The sequence below is a fragment of the Leptodactylus fuscus genome, chromosome 1, assembly GCF_031893055.1.
Source record: "Leptodactylus fuscus isolate aLepFus1 chromosome 1, aLepFus1.hap2, whole genome shotgun sequence".
NCBI classification, from domain to species: domain Eukaryota; kingdom Metazoa; phylum Chordata; class Amphibia; order Anura; family Leptodactylidae; genus Leptodactylus; species Leptodactylus fuscus.
In genome coordinates this window covers 94,503,126-94,518,114 of record NC_134265.1, presented here as the reverse complement: position 1 = coordinate 94,518,114, position 14,989 = coordinate 94,503,126, and the positions used below count along the sequence as shown (strand labels likewise).

Here is a 14,989-nt window from a genome sequence, read left to right as displayed (position 1 = left end):
GCTCCAATAACAGCGCAGGGTAGGTGGGACAGGAACTACGACACCGGTGACGTTGAAAAAAGTAGGCAAAACCCATTGGCTGCCGAAAACATGTGACCTCTAATTTAAAAGAACAGCGCCGCCCAGCTTCGCGTCATTCTGAGCTTGCAATTCACCGAGGACGGAGGTTTCCGTCCAGCTAGCTAGGGCTTAGATTCTGGGTAGGCAGGGACAGGCTAGGATAGGAAGGAGAAGACAACCAACAGCTCTTGTAAGAGCTAAATTCCAGGGAGAAGCTTGTCAGTGTAACGTGGCACTGACGGGCTCAATCGCCGCAACCCAGCTTTCCCAGGATCCTGAATGGAATACACTGTCAGTGTATTCCCGTATACCCGATATATACCCCGATACCCGTTCCAACGGTGTGCCCCCCCCACCTTCACCCCAGAAATACCCTGCAAGTCCCCTAGCAATAGAATTGGGGCTATATACACCCACAATTTTTACTACTGGTATACAGTGCCATTGTCTGACTGGGAATTCAAAGAATATATTGGGAATACAAATACCCTCATTTCTTGCTACTGCCATATAGTGCCAGTGTCTGACTGGGAATTCAAAGAATATATTGGGGTTACGTGCACCCACAATTTTTACTACTGGTATACAGTGCCATTGTCTGACTGGGAATTCAAAGAATATATTGGGAATACAAATACCCTCATTTCTTGCTACTGCCATATAGTGCCAGTTTCTGACTGGTAATTCAAAGAATATATTGGGGTTACGTGCACCCACAATTTTTACTACTGGTATACAGTGCCATTGTCTGACTGGGAATTCAAAGAATATATTGGGAATACAAATACCCTCATTTCTTGCTACTGCCATATAGTGCCAGTGTCTGACTGGGAATTCAAAGAATATATTGGGGTTACGTGCACCCACAATTTTTACTACTGGTATACAGTGCCATTGTCTGACTGGGAATTCAAAGAGTATATTGGGAATACAAATACCCTCATTTCTTGCTACTGCCATATAGTGCCAGTTTCTGACTGGGAATTCAAAGAATATATTGGGGTTACGTGCACCCACAATTTTTACTACTGGTATACAGTGCCATTGTCTGACTGGGAATTCAAAGAATATATTGGGGTTATAAATACCCTCATTTCTTGCTACTGCCATATAGTGCCAGTTTCTGACTGGTAATTCAAAGAATATATTGGGGTTACGTGCACCCACAATTTTTACTACTGGTATACAGTGCCATTGTCTGACTGGGAATTCAAAGAGTATATTGGGAATACAAATACCCTCATTTCTTGCTACTGCCATATAGTGCCAGTTTCTGACTGGGAATTCAAAGAATATATTGGGGTTACGTGCACCCACAATTTTTACTACTGGTATACAGTGCCATTGTCTGACTGGGAATTCAAAGAATATATTGGGGTTATAAATACCCTCATTTCTTGCTACTGCCATATAGTGCCAGTTTCTGACTGGTAATTCAAAGAATATATTGGGGTTACGTGCACCCACAATTTTTACTACTGGTATACAGTGCCATTGTCTGACTGGGAATTCAAAGAGTATATTGGGAATACAAATACCCTCATTTCTTGCTACTGCCATATAGTGCCAGTTTCTGACTGGGAATTCAAAGAATATATTGGGGTTACGTGCACCCACAATTTTTACTACTGGTATACAGTGCCATTGTCTGACTGGGAATTCAAAGAATATATTGGGGTTATAAATACCCTCATTTCTTGCTACTGCCATATAGTGCCAGTTTCTGACTGGTAATTCAAAGAATATATTGGGGTTACGTGCACCCACAATTTTTACTACTGGTATACAGTGCCATTGTCTGACTGGGAATTCAAAGAGTATATTGGGAATACAAATACCCTCATTTCTTGCTACTGCCATATAGTGCCAGTTTCTGACTGGGAATTCAAAGAATATATTGGGGTTACGTGCACCCACAATTTTTACTACTGGTATACAGTGCCATTGTCTGACTGGGAATTCAAAGAGTATATTGGGAATACAAATACCCTCATTTCTTGCTACTGCCATATAGTGCCAGTTTCTGACTGGGAATTCAAAGAATATATTGGGGTTACGTGCACCCACAATTTTTACTACTGGTATACAGTGCCATTGTCTGACTGGGAATTCAAAGAGTATATTGGGAATACAAATACCCTCATTTCTTGCTACTGCCATATAGTGCCAGTTTCTGACTGGGAATTCAAAGAATATATTGGGGTTACGTGCACCCACAATTTTTACTACTGGTATACAGTGCCATTGTCTGACTGGGAATTCAAAGAATATATTGGGGTTATAAATACCCTCATTTCTTGCTACTGCCATATAGTGCCAGTTTCTGACTGGTAATTCAAAGAATATATTGGGGTTACGTGCACCCACAATTTTTACTACTGGTATACAGTGCCATTGTCTGACTGGGAATTCAAAGAGTATATTGGGAATACAAATACCCTCATTTCTTGCTACTGCCATATAGTGCCAGTTTCTGACTGGGAATTCAAAGAATATATTGGGGTTACGTGCACCCACAATTTTTACTACTGGTATACAGTGCCATTGTCTGACTGGGAATTCAAAGAATATATTGGGGTTATAAATACCCTCATTTCTTGCTACTGCCATATAGTGCCAGTTTCTGACTGGTAATTCAAAGAATATATTGGGGTTACGTGCACCCACAATTTTTACTACTGGTATACAGTGCCATTGTCTGACTGGGAATTCAAAGAGTATATTGGGAATACAAATACCCTCATTTCTTGCTACTGCCATATAGTGCCAGTTTCTGACTGGGAATTCAAAGAATATATTGGGGTTACGTGCACCCACAATTTTTACTACTGGTATACAGTGCCATTGTCTGACTGGGAATTCAAAGAGTATATTGGGAATACAAATACCCTCATTTCTTGCTACTGCCATATAGTGCCAGTTTCTGACTGGGAATTCAAAGAATATATTGGGGTTACGTGCACCCACAATTTTTACTACTGGTATACAGTGCCATTGTCTGACTGGGAATTCAAAGAGTATATTGGGAATACAAATACCCTCATTTCTTGCTACTGCCATATAGTGCCAGTTTCTGACTGGGAATTCAAAGAATATATTGGGGTTACGTGCACCCACAATTTTTACTACTGGTATACAGTGCCATTGTCTGACTGGGAATTCAAAGAGTATATTGGGAATACAAATACCCTCATTTCTTGCTACTGCCATATAGTGCCAGTTTCTGACTGGGAATTCAAAGAATATATTGGGGTTACGTGCACCCACAATTTTTACTACTGGTATACAGTGCCATTGTCTGACTGGGAATTCAAAGAGTATATTGGGAATACAAATACCCTCATTTCTTGCTACTGCCATATAGTGCCAGTTTCTGACTGGGAATTCAAAGAATATATTGGGGTTACGTGCACCCACAATTTTTACTACTGGTATACAGTGCCATTGTCTGACTGGGAATTCAAAGAATATATTGGGGTTATAAATACCCTCATTTCTTGCTACTGCCATATAGTGCCAGTTTCTGACTGGTAATTCAAAGAATATATTGGGGTTACGTGCACCCACAATTTTTACTACTGGTATACAGTGCCATTGTCTGACTGGGAATCCAAAGAGTATATTGGGAATACAAATACCCTCATTTCTTGCTACTGCCATATAGTGCCAGTTTCTGACTGGGAATTCAAAGAATATATTGGGGTTACGTGCACCCACAATTTTTACTACTGGTATACAGTGCCATTGTCTGACTGGGAATTCAAAGAATATATTGGGGTTATAAATACCCTCATTTCTTGCTACTGCCATATAGTGCCAGTTTCTGACTGGGAATTCAAAGAATATATTGGGGTTACGTGCACCCACAATTTTTACTACTGGTATACAGTGCCATTGTCTGACTGGGAATTCAAAGAGTATATTGGGAATACAAATACCCTCATTTCTTGCTACTGCCATATAGTGCCAGTTTCTGACTGGGAATTCAAAGAATATATTGGGGTTACGTGCACCCACAATTTTTACTACTGGTATACAGTGCCATTGTCTGACTGGGAATTCAAAGAGTATATTGGGAATACAAATACCCTCATTTCTTGCTACTGCCATATAGTGCCAGTTTCTGACTGGGAATTCAAAGAATATATTGGGGTTACGTGCACCCACAATTTTTACTACTGGTATACAGTGCCATTGTCTGACTGGGAATTCAAAGAATATATTGGGGTTATAAATACCCTCATTTCTTGCTACTGCCATATAGTGCCAGTTTCTGACTGGTAATTCAAAGAATATATTGGGGTTACGTGCACCCACAATTTTTACTACTGGTATACAGTGCCATTGTCTGACTGGGAATTCAAAGAGTATATTGGGAATACAAATACCCTCATTTCTTGCTACTGCCATATAGTGCCAGTGTCTGACTGGGAATTCAAAGAATATATTGGGGTTACGTGCACCCACAATTTTTACTACTGGTATACAGTGCCAATTTCTAACTAGGAATTCAAAATGCGCAAGGCTCCCGGAAAGGGACGTGGACGAGGCCGTGGGCGAGGTCGGGGGAATGGTTCTGGGGAGCAAGGTAGCAGTGAAGCCACAGGGCGTCCCGTGCCTACTCCTGTGGGGCAGCAAGCATTGCGCCACTCCACAGTGCCAGGGTTGCTTGCCACATTAACTAAACTGCAGGGTACAAACCTTAGTAGGCCCGAGAACCAGGAACAGGTCTTGCAATGGCTGTCAGAGAACGCTTACAGCACATTGTCCAGCAGCCAGTCAGACTCTGCCTCCTCTCCTCCTATTACCCAACAGTCTTGTCTTCCTTCCTCCCAAAATTCCGAAGCTTTACAGAACAATAACCCAAACTGTCCCTGCTCCCCAGAGCTGTTCTCCGCTCCTTTCATTGTCCCTCAACCTGCCTCTCCACGTCACGATTCCACGAACCTAACAGAGGAGCATCTGTGTCCAGATGCTCAAACACTAGAGTCTCCTCCATCTCCGTTCGATTTGGTGGTGGATGACCAGCAACCCACCCTCATCGACGATGATGTGACGCAGTTGCCGTCAGGGCATCCAGTTGACCGGCGCATTGTGCGGGAGGAGGAGATGAGACAGGAGTTGGAAGAGGAAGTGGTGGATGATGAGGACACTGACCCGACCTGGACAGGGGGGATGTCAAGCGGGGAAAGTAGTGTGGATGTTGAGGCAGGTGCAGCACCAAAAAGGGTAGCTAGAGGCAGAGGCAGAGGTCAGCAGCTTAGGCGAAGCCAGGCCACACCCGGAATCTCCCAAGATGTTCCAGTTCGTACCCAGCCCCGAAAAACTCCCACCTCGAGGGCACGTTTCTCGAAGGTGTGGAGTTTTTTCAAGGAATGCGCCGAGGACAGATATAGTGTTGTCTGCACAATTTGCCTCTCGAAATTGATTAGGGGCTCTGAGAAGAGCAACCTGTCCACCACTTCAATGCGCCGTCATTTGGAATCCAAGCACTGGAATCAGTGGCAGGCAGCAACGGCAGGACAAAGGCCGCCTGCCGTTCACGCCACTGCCACTGCCTCTGCCTCTGCCACTGCCACTGCTGACTGTGCTGGCGATGCACTCCAGAGGACGAGCCAGGACACCACTTCATCTGCCTCCGCCACTTTGTTGACTTCTACCTCATCCTCCCCTGGTCCTGTCTTATCTCCTTCTCCTGCACCATCAAAGGCACCATCAGGCGTTTCTTTACAACAACCCACCATCTCTCAGACATTGGAGCGGCGGCAGAAATACACTGCTAACCACCCACACGCGCAAGCCTTGAACGCCAACATCGCTAAACTGCTGGCCCAGGAGATGTTGGCGTTCCGGCTTGTTGAAACTCCCGCCTTCCTGGACCTGATGGCAACTGCGGCACCTCGCTATGCCGTCCCTAGCCGTCACTACTTCTCCCGGTGTGCCGTCCCCGCCTTGCACCAGCACGTGTCACTCAACATCAGGCGGGCCCTTAGTTCCGCGCTTTGCACAAAGGTCCACTTGACCACCGACGCGTGGACAAGTGCATGCGGACAGGGACGCTACATTTCACTGACGGCACACTGGGTGAATGTAGTTGAGGCTGGGACTGCTTCCCAAACTGGCCCGGTGTACCTCGTCTCCCCGCCTAACATTCCTGGCAGGGACACGAGAAGAACACCCCCCTCCTCCTCCTCCTCTACCGCCTCCTCCTCCGCCACCGCCTCCTCCTCCGCCACCGCCTCCTCCTCCGCTGTTAGATTGACCCCAGCTACGAGTTGGAAACGTTGCAGCACTGGCGTTGGTAGACGTCAGCAGGCTGTGCTGAAGCTGATCAGCTTGGGGGACAGACAGCACACTGCCTCCGAGGTGAGGGATGCCCTCCTCGATGAGACGGCAATATGGTTTGAGCCGCTGCACCTGGGCCCAGGCATGGTCGTTTGTGATAACGGCCGGAACCTGGTAGCAGCTCTGGAGCTTGCCGGACTCCAACATGTTCCATGCCTGGCCCACGTCTTCAACCTAGTGGTGCAACGTTTCCTAAAGAGCTACCCCAATGTTCCAGAGCTACTGGTGAAAGTGCGGCGCATGTGCGCCCACTTTCGCAAGTCGACAGTAGCCGCTGCTAGCTTAAAATCTCTCCAGCAACGCCTGCATGTGCCACAACACCGGCTTTTGTGCGACATCCCCACACGCTGGAACTCAACGTTTCAGATGTTGAATAGAGTGGTTGAGCAGCAGAGACCTTTGATGGAATACCAGCTACAAAACCCTAGGGTGCCACAAAGTCAGCTGCCTCAGTTTCACATCCATGAGTGGCCATGGATGAGAGACCTTTGTGACATCCTACGGGTCTTTGAGGAGTCCACAAGGAGGGTGAGCTCTGAGGATGCGATGGTGAGCCTTACAATCCCGCTCTTGTGTGTTCTGAGAGAATCCCTGATTGACATCAGGGATAACTCAGATCACACAGAGGAGTTAGGGATAGCATCCGATCCGTCACAGCTGGAGAGTAGGTCCACACATCTGTCCGCTTCACTGCGTTTAATGGAGGAGGAGGAGGAGGAGGAAGAAGAGTTGTCCGATGATGTGATGGTGATACAGGAGGCTTCCGGGCAACTTCGAATCGTCCCATTGTTGCAGCGCGGATGGGTAGACATGGAGGATGAGGAGGAAATGGAGATTGAACTTTCCGGTGGGGCCAGAGGAGTCATGCCAACTAACACTGTGGCAGACATGGCTGAGTTCATGTTGGGGTGCTTTACAACCGACAAGCGTATTGTCAAAATCATGGAGGACAACCAGTACTGGATCTTTGCTATCCTTGACCCCCGGTATAAAAACAACATCTCGTCTTTTATTCCGGTAGAGGGGAGGGCCAATCGCATCAATGCTTGCCACAGGCAATTGGTGCAGAATATGATGGAGATGTTTCCAGCATGTGACGTTGGCGGCAGGGAGGGCAGTTCCTCCAGTAGGCAACCAAGTTCTCACCGGTCCACACAAACGAGGGGCACACTGTCTAAGGTCTGGGACACCTTGATGGCACCCCCTCGCCAAAGTGCCGCCACGGAGGGTCCTAGTGTCACCAGGCGTGAGAAGTATAGGCGCATGTTGCGGGAATACCTTTCCGACCACAGCCCTGTCCTCTCCGACCCCTCTGCGCCCTACACGTATTGGGTGTCGAAGTTGGACCTATGGCTTGAACTTGCCCTATATGCCTTGGAGGTGCTGTCCTGTCCTGCCGCCAGCGTCCTATCTGAGAGGGTGTTCAGTGCAGCCGGTGGCATCATCACTGACAAGCGCACCCGTCTGTCAGCTGAGAGTGCCGACCGGCTCACTTTGATAAAAATGAACCACCACTGGGTAGAGCCGTCATTTTTGTGCCCACCTGTGTAAAGCACCCCAACATGAAACTCCATGTCTGTACTCAACCTCTCCAATTCCTCCGCATCCTCATACTCATCCACCATAAGCGTTGCACAATTCTGCTAATACTAGGCTCCCTCCAACATGATTTCCCCCAACTCTGCTGGTTAGAGGCTCCCTCCACCCTGATTTCCACCAACTCTGCTGGTTAGAGGCTCCCTCCACCCTGCTTTCCCACAACTCTGCTGGTTAGAGGCTCCTTCCACCATGAATTTGCCCAAACTGGGCTGTTTAGAGGCTCCCTCCACCATGAATTGGTCCAAACTGGGCTGTTTAGAGGCTCCCTCCACCATGAATTTGCCCAAACTGGGCTGTTTAGAGGCTCCCTCCACCATGAATTGGTCCAAACTGGGTTTTTTAGAGGCTCCCTCCACCATTAATTGGTCCAAACTGGGCTGGTTAGAGGCTCCCTCCACCATGAATTTGCCCAAACTGGGCTGTTTAGAGGCTCCCTCCACCATGAATTTGCCCAAACTGGGCTGGTTAGAGGCTCCCTCCACCATGAATTGGTCCAAACGGGTTTTTAGAGGCTCCCTTCACCATGAATTGGTCCAAACTTGGCTGTTTAGAGGCTCCCTCCACCATGAATTGGTCCAAACTGGGGTGGTTAGAGGCTCCCTCCACCATGAATTTGCCCAAACTGGGCTGTTTAGAGGCTCCCTCCACCATGAATTGGTCCAAACTGGGTTTTTTAGAGGCTCCCTCCACCATGAATTGGTCCAAACTGGGCTGGTTAGAGGCTCCCTCCACCATGAATTGGTCCAAACTGGGCTGGTTAGAGGCTCCCTCCACCATGAATTTGCCCAAACTGGGCTGTTTAGAGGCTCCCTCCACCATGAATTTGCCCAAACTGGGCTGGTTAGAGGCTCCCTCCACCATGAATTGGTCCAAACTGGGCTGGTTAGAGGCTCCCTCCACCATGAATTTGCCCAAACTGGGCTGTTTAGAGGCTCCCTCCACCATGAATTTGCCCAAACTGGGCTGGTTAGAGGCTTCCTCCACCATGAATTGGTCCAAACGGGTTTTTAGAGGCTCCCTTCACCATGAATTGGTCCAAACTTGGCTGTTTAGAGGCTCCCTCCACCATGAATTGGTCCAAACTGGGGTGGTTAGAGGCTCCCTCCACCATGAATTTGCCCAAACTGGGCTGTTTAGAGGCTCCCTCCACCATGAATTGGTCCAAACTGGGTTTTTTAGAGGCTCCCTCCACCATGAATTGGTCCAAACTGTGCTGGTTAGAGGCTCCCTCCACCATGAATTGGTCCAAACTGGGGTGGTTAGAGGCTCCCTCCACCATTAATTGGTCCAAACTGGGCTGGTTAGAGGCTCCCTCCACCATTAATTGGTCCAAACTGGGCTGGTTAGAGGCTCCCTCCACCATGAATTTGCCCAAACTGGGCTGGTTAGAGGCTCCCTCCACCATGAATTTGCCCAAACTGGGCTGTTTAGAGGCTCCCTCCACCATTAATTGGTCCAAACTGGGCTGGTTAGAGGCTCCCTCCACCATGAATTTGCCCAAACTGGGCTGTTTAGAGGCTCCCTCCACCATGAATTTGCCCAAACTGGGCTGGTTAGAGGCTCCCTCCACCATGAATTGGTCCAAACTGGGGTTTTTAGAGGCTCCCTCCACCATGAATTGGTCCAAACTTGGCTGTTTAGAGGCTCCCTCCACCATGAATTGGTCCAAACTGGGGTGGTTAGAGGCTCCCTCCACCATTAATTGGTCCAAACTGGGCTGGTTAGAGGCTCCCTCCACCATGAATTTCCCAAAACTTGGCTGTTTAGAGGCTCCCTCCACCATTAATTGGTCCAAACTGGGCTGGTTAGAGGCTCCCTCCACCATGAATTTGCCCAAACTGGGCTGTTTAGAGGCTCCCTCCACCATGAATTTGCCCAAACTGGGCTGGTTAGAGGCTCCCTCCACCATGAATTGGTCCAAACTGGGCTGGTTAGAGGCTCCCTCCACCATGAATTGGTCCAAACTGGGCTGGTTAGAGGCTCCCTCCACCATGAATTTGCCCAAACTGGGCTGTTTAGAGGCTCCCTCCACCATGAATTTGCCCAAACTGGGCTGGTTAGAGGCTCCCTCCACCATGAATTGGTCCAAACGGGTTTTTAGAGGCTCCCTTCACCATGAATTGGTCCAAACTTGGCTGTTTAGAGGCTCCCTCCACCATGAATTGGTCCAAACTGGGGTGGTTAGAGGCTCCCTCCACCATGAATTTGCCCAAACTGGGCTGTTTAGAGGCTCCCTCCACCATGAATTGGTCCAAACTGGGTTTTTTAGAGGCTCCCTCCACCATGAATTGGTCCAAACTGGGCTGGTTAGAGGCTCCCTCCACCATGAATTGGTCCAAACTGGGCTGGTTAGAGGCTCCCTCCACCATGAATTTGCCCAAACTGGGCTGTTTAGAGGCTCCCTCCACCATGAATTTGCCCAAACTGGGCTGGTTAGAGGCTCCCTCCACCATGAATTGGTCCAAACTGGGCTGGTTAGAGGCTCCCTCCACCATGAATTTGCCCAAACTGGGCTGTTTAGAGGCTCCCTCCACCATGAATTTGCCCAAACTGGGCTGGTTAGAGGCTCCCTCCACCATGAATTGGTCCAAACGGGTTTTTAGAGGCTCCCTTCACCATGAATTGGTCCAAACTTGGCTGTTTAGAGGCTCCCTCCACCATGAATTGGTCCAAACTGGGGTGGTTAGAGGCTCCCTCCACCATGAATTTGCCCAAACTGGGCTGTTTAGAGGCTCCCTCCACCATGAATTGGTCCAAACTGGGTTTTTTAGAGGCTCCCTCCACCATGAATTGGTCCAAACTGGGCTGGTTAGAGGCTCCCTCCACCATGAATTGGTCCAAACTGGGGTGGTTAGAGGCTCCCTCCACCATGAATTTGCCCAAACTGGGCTGTTTAGAGGCTCCCTCCACCATGAATTTGCCCAAACTGGGCTGGTTAGAGGCTCCCTCCACCATGAATTGGTCCAAACTGGGCTGGTTAGAGGCTCCCTCCACCATGAATTTGCCCAAACTGGGCTGTTTAGAGGCTCCCTCCACCATGAATTTGCCCAAACTGGGCTGGTTAGAGGCTCCCTCCACCATGAATTGGTCCAAACGGGTTTTTAGAGGCTCCCTTCACCATGAATTGGTCCAAACTTGGCTGTTTAGAGGCTCCCTCCACCATGAATTGGTCCAAACTGGGGTGGTTAGAGGCTCCCTCCACCATGAATTTGCCCAAACTGGGTTTTTTAGAGGCTCCCTCCACCATGAATTGGTCCAAACTTGGCTGTTTAGAGGCTCCCTCCACCATGAATTGGTCCAAACTGGGGTGGTTAGAGGCTCCCTCCACCATGAATTGGTCCAAACTGGGTTTTTTAGAGGCTCCCTCCACCATGAATTGGTCCAAACTGGGCTGGTTAGAGGCTCCCTCCACCATGAATTGGTCCAAACTGGGGTGGTTAGAGGCTCCCTCCACCATTAATTGGTCCAAACTGGGCTGGTTAGAGGCTCCCTCCACCATTAATTGGTCCAAACTGGGCTGGTTAGAGGCTCCCTCCACCATGAATTTGCCCAAACTGGGCTGGTTAGAGGCTCCCTCCACCATGAATTGGTCCAAACTGGGGTTTTTAGAGGCTCCCTCCACCATGAATTGGTCCAAACTGGGGTTTTTAGAGTCTCCCTCCACCATGAATTGGTCCAAACTGGGGTTTTTAGAGGCTCCCTCCACCATGAATTTGCCCAAACTCTGCTGGTTAGAGGCTCAATCCACCCTGATTTTCAAAACAAATGTTGGTGCCAACCTCAACTTACTACAAGGGCCAAATTCACTGCTGGTGACAAGCTCTCCTCACTGCAAGTGCCAAATACACATGTTTCAAGGTGTTTTCCTACTGTCAGAGAGGTGGTATTGAGTGTGTAAAGTGTGTAGTTGTTAGGCTGTGATGTTGGGGTAATAGAGGGTCTTTGGTGTGTTAGATGCCCCCAGACATGCTTCCCCTGCTGTCCCAGTGTCATTCCAGAGGTGTTGGCATCATTTCCTGGGGTGTCATAGTGGACTTGGTGACCCTCCAGACACGGATTTGGGTTTCCCCCTTAACGAGTATCTGTTCCCCATAGACTATAATGGGGTTCGAAACCCGTTCGAACACACGAACATTGAGCGGCTGTTCGAATCGAATTTCGAACCTCGAACATTTTAGTGTTCGCTCATCTCTAGTCTTTACCTGTGGTAACCCACAGACCGCATAGACTACTGTATAATGGGCATTTCAGAGTCACTGTAATCTGCTATAAGTTGAATGATGAGAAAATGTTCTATGGTCTGGTATAAGTTAGACAGGTCAAGCAAGCAAGAGCAGTAAATAGTCTTCAAAAGTGCACACTTTTGGATTAGACCAGTGACCTACTTTTGGATTAGTCCAGTTCCCTCAACTCCTTTTGATATTGCCATACAGTGTGATGAAGTGGGCCAGTGGCTATATGGTCAATACAAACATAATGGTTGACAGTGGGAAGCTGTGTGGTAGGTATCTTAGGCAGTTCGTAGGCAAGGAATCGCTGTGTCTTTGCCTACCACGCTATATCAGATATCAAGCAGTTGAAGGTCCTTGGAGGCAGAATTGTTCGGACACTGACATCAAGCACTGGCTGAAGTTTTATTACTTTTGTGTTCAAGTTTTTTTTTTTATAATGGAATAAAGTTTTTTGACACTTAACACTTTAAGTGCTGAGGTATTATACTACTACTGACTACAGAATTCTTCGATATCTTCAGCCACCAATTTGATATTGGATATCCCCCTTAATAAGAGATACAGATCTTTTTTGTATATTTTTTTGTTTCCTTTGTGGACCTGTCTCACTGAGAACAGAGCAAAAGAATCAAGTTAGCCTCTCCATGTTTGGTCCACCACTTGGCTGTTTGGAGCAAAGCCCACCTGATCAGGGTGAATGTTTCCAGGAAAGATTTAAGCCTATTAGCCAGAGCTTTGATCAGGATTGGCATAGTTACATTAATTAGGGAAATAGGTCTAAATCTCTGGCGTGAGGAGTGATCCTTTCCGAGTTATGACATAACCAATATATAAACCTTAAGAGCTTCAGAATTAAGGATTTTATTTTCTCCTCTTTAGAGACCTCTCGATACAAATTGGAAAATTTGTCAGACCCCAGATTTTTCGAGGGCTTCAGTGCTTTAATTGTGAAATTTTGACTTCTCCCTGTGAGAGGCATAGCAGGCAGCAAAAAGAGTCTGCAGAAGGTTTGCCATAATTGCCAGGTGTATCATATCAGGTAGTGTAAAAGGGGCAAAATGTGTCTAATACTTCTTTAGGGTGTTACGTGAGCATATCATCATATTTGCACAACTTGGAAATCACAAAGAATCTCTTAAAAGAGGTTACCCTACATGCTAAGAAGGAGCCTAGCTTAGACTTCTGCAAAATGAAACTTTACGGAGACCATCTAATACTGTGTTCTGCTTTGGTGGTATGACAGATGTTCCCTACAGTCCTTGTCTCTTTAATCTCAGGCTGTAGATTGAGCGTAGAATCAGCCTTATTCTGGGCCAATAAGTCACGATATGCAGTCTCCCTTACCAATAATATAGAATTTCTTTTTTCTTATTTTTTTTTTTCAGTCTAGGAACCACTTTAATAAGTATAGCCTTTTGGGCTTCCCATTTAGTAGCTGGAGCACCCACAACACGGTCCTGATCAAAATAATTTTGATCCACCTGGAGGGACTAAAACCGTATCTAAGTTGGTGAAGAAATTTTCATTGATTCCCCATAGTACAGAGGAGGGATTAAACAGTTTTACAGGGCCTGGGTCGTGATCTGAATATGGAGTAGGGTTAATTTTAACCCTGTGTAGATGAAATGAAAGCTATGTTCCAAGAAACAGATGATCAATTTGCAAAGAAGAACCATGGACTACTGAAAAATAAGTTTAGTCTCTTTCGGTTGAGTTAGTTAACGCATCCACAAAATCATACCATGCAGATAATGTTTCCAGTGGGCACCCCTGTTTAGGAGGTGTACAAAAATATAGGTATATCAGGATGAGATTTATCTAGGAGATGATCCAAAGCAAGATTGGTTACCTCCCAGAAACACAATACTCTCAAAATGAGACAACCATTCTTTCAGCATACATATAAAAAGAATTATTAGGAGCATAGTCATTGAGAGAGGTTACGTGTATATTGCGACCGGGAATGCCCACCTATACTTGATCTAATTTTTTGCAGCATTTGTTAGTGGCTTATAACTTTGCCCTTTCTTTATGGTTTCGGTGCTACATAGGGAAATATTAGAATCCTGCAGTCGCAACAGTAGCCTTCCTAAAAGGTTTTGGAATTGGCTCCTTAGAATAATAATGTAGATTGACCGTCACACAGCAATCCATCAGATCTAGGTTCAGTAAGAGGGGTGGTACATGCAGAATAAGTATCTTTTTAAAGAGTTCATGTACTGCCATCTCAGTGCCTGTGATGGTTTCTGGAACCCTCCTGGTCCTGAAGTCCCTTCATGAGAGATTTTTCAAGTTCTCTGTTGCAGTGCTCCTCTTCCATTTGTGTTTGTAGATCAAATAAGCATTGCAGCATGTGAATTTACCACTGTTACTCTCTTGTCCAGTTTATTTTCAGTGGTTTGAGTACGGACCCCCACCGCATGCAAGTGTGTGTTTTTATTTCTCTGGTCTTTTTTTAACAACTTTCGGTTAATTCCTGCTGCCCAAGCCTCTAATAGTTTTGGAGACTGAGAGGGATTGTAAGGATGCTTCTGAGGGCTTGGAATGTATTGCTTGTTGTGTAGGCAGTAATGGTGCTGGTGGAAGAGCTTCAGTTGTGACTTGAGTGACTAGCCCACCTTTCTTTTAAACTCTGTTTAGCCCCAAGATTGTTTCCGAAGTGGTCTTATAGAGCTATTGAACCAAGTATGAATGTCAGTATTGCTAAATAAAGCATATGATTTTGTTTGGCCCACTGAGTAATGGAGCCTCCA

General features: G+C 46.9%; 1 protein-coding gene across 19 annotated transcripts in view; it reads left to right on the top strand.

Annotated features, from left to right (window-relative positions):
- PITPNM2 (phosphatidylinositol transfer protein membrane associated 2) overlaps nucleotides 1–14,989 on the top strand; it is a 189,163-nt gene that overhangs the window by 108,350 nt on the left and 65,824 nt on the right. The gene's annotated exons all lie outside the window — the stretch shown is intronic.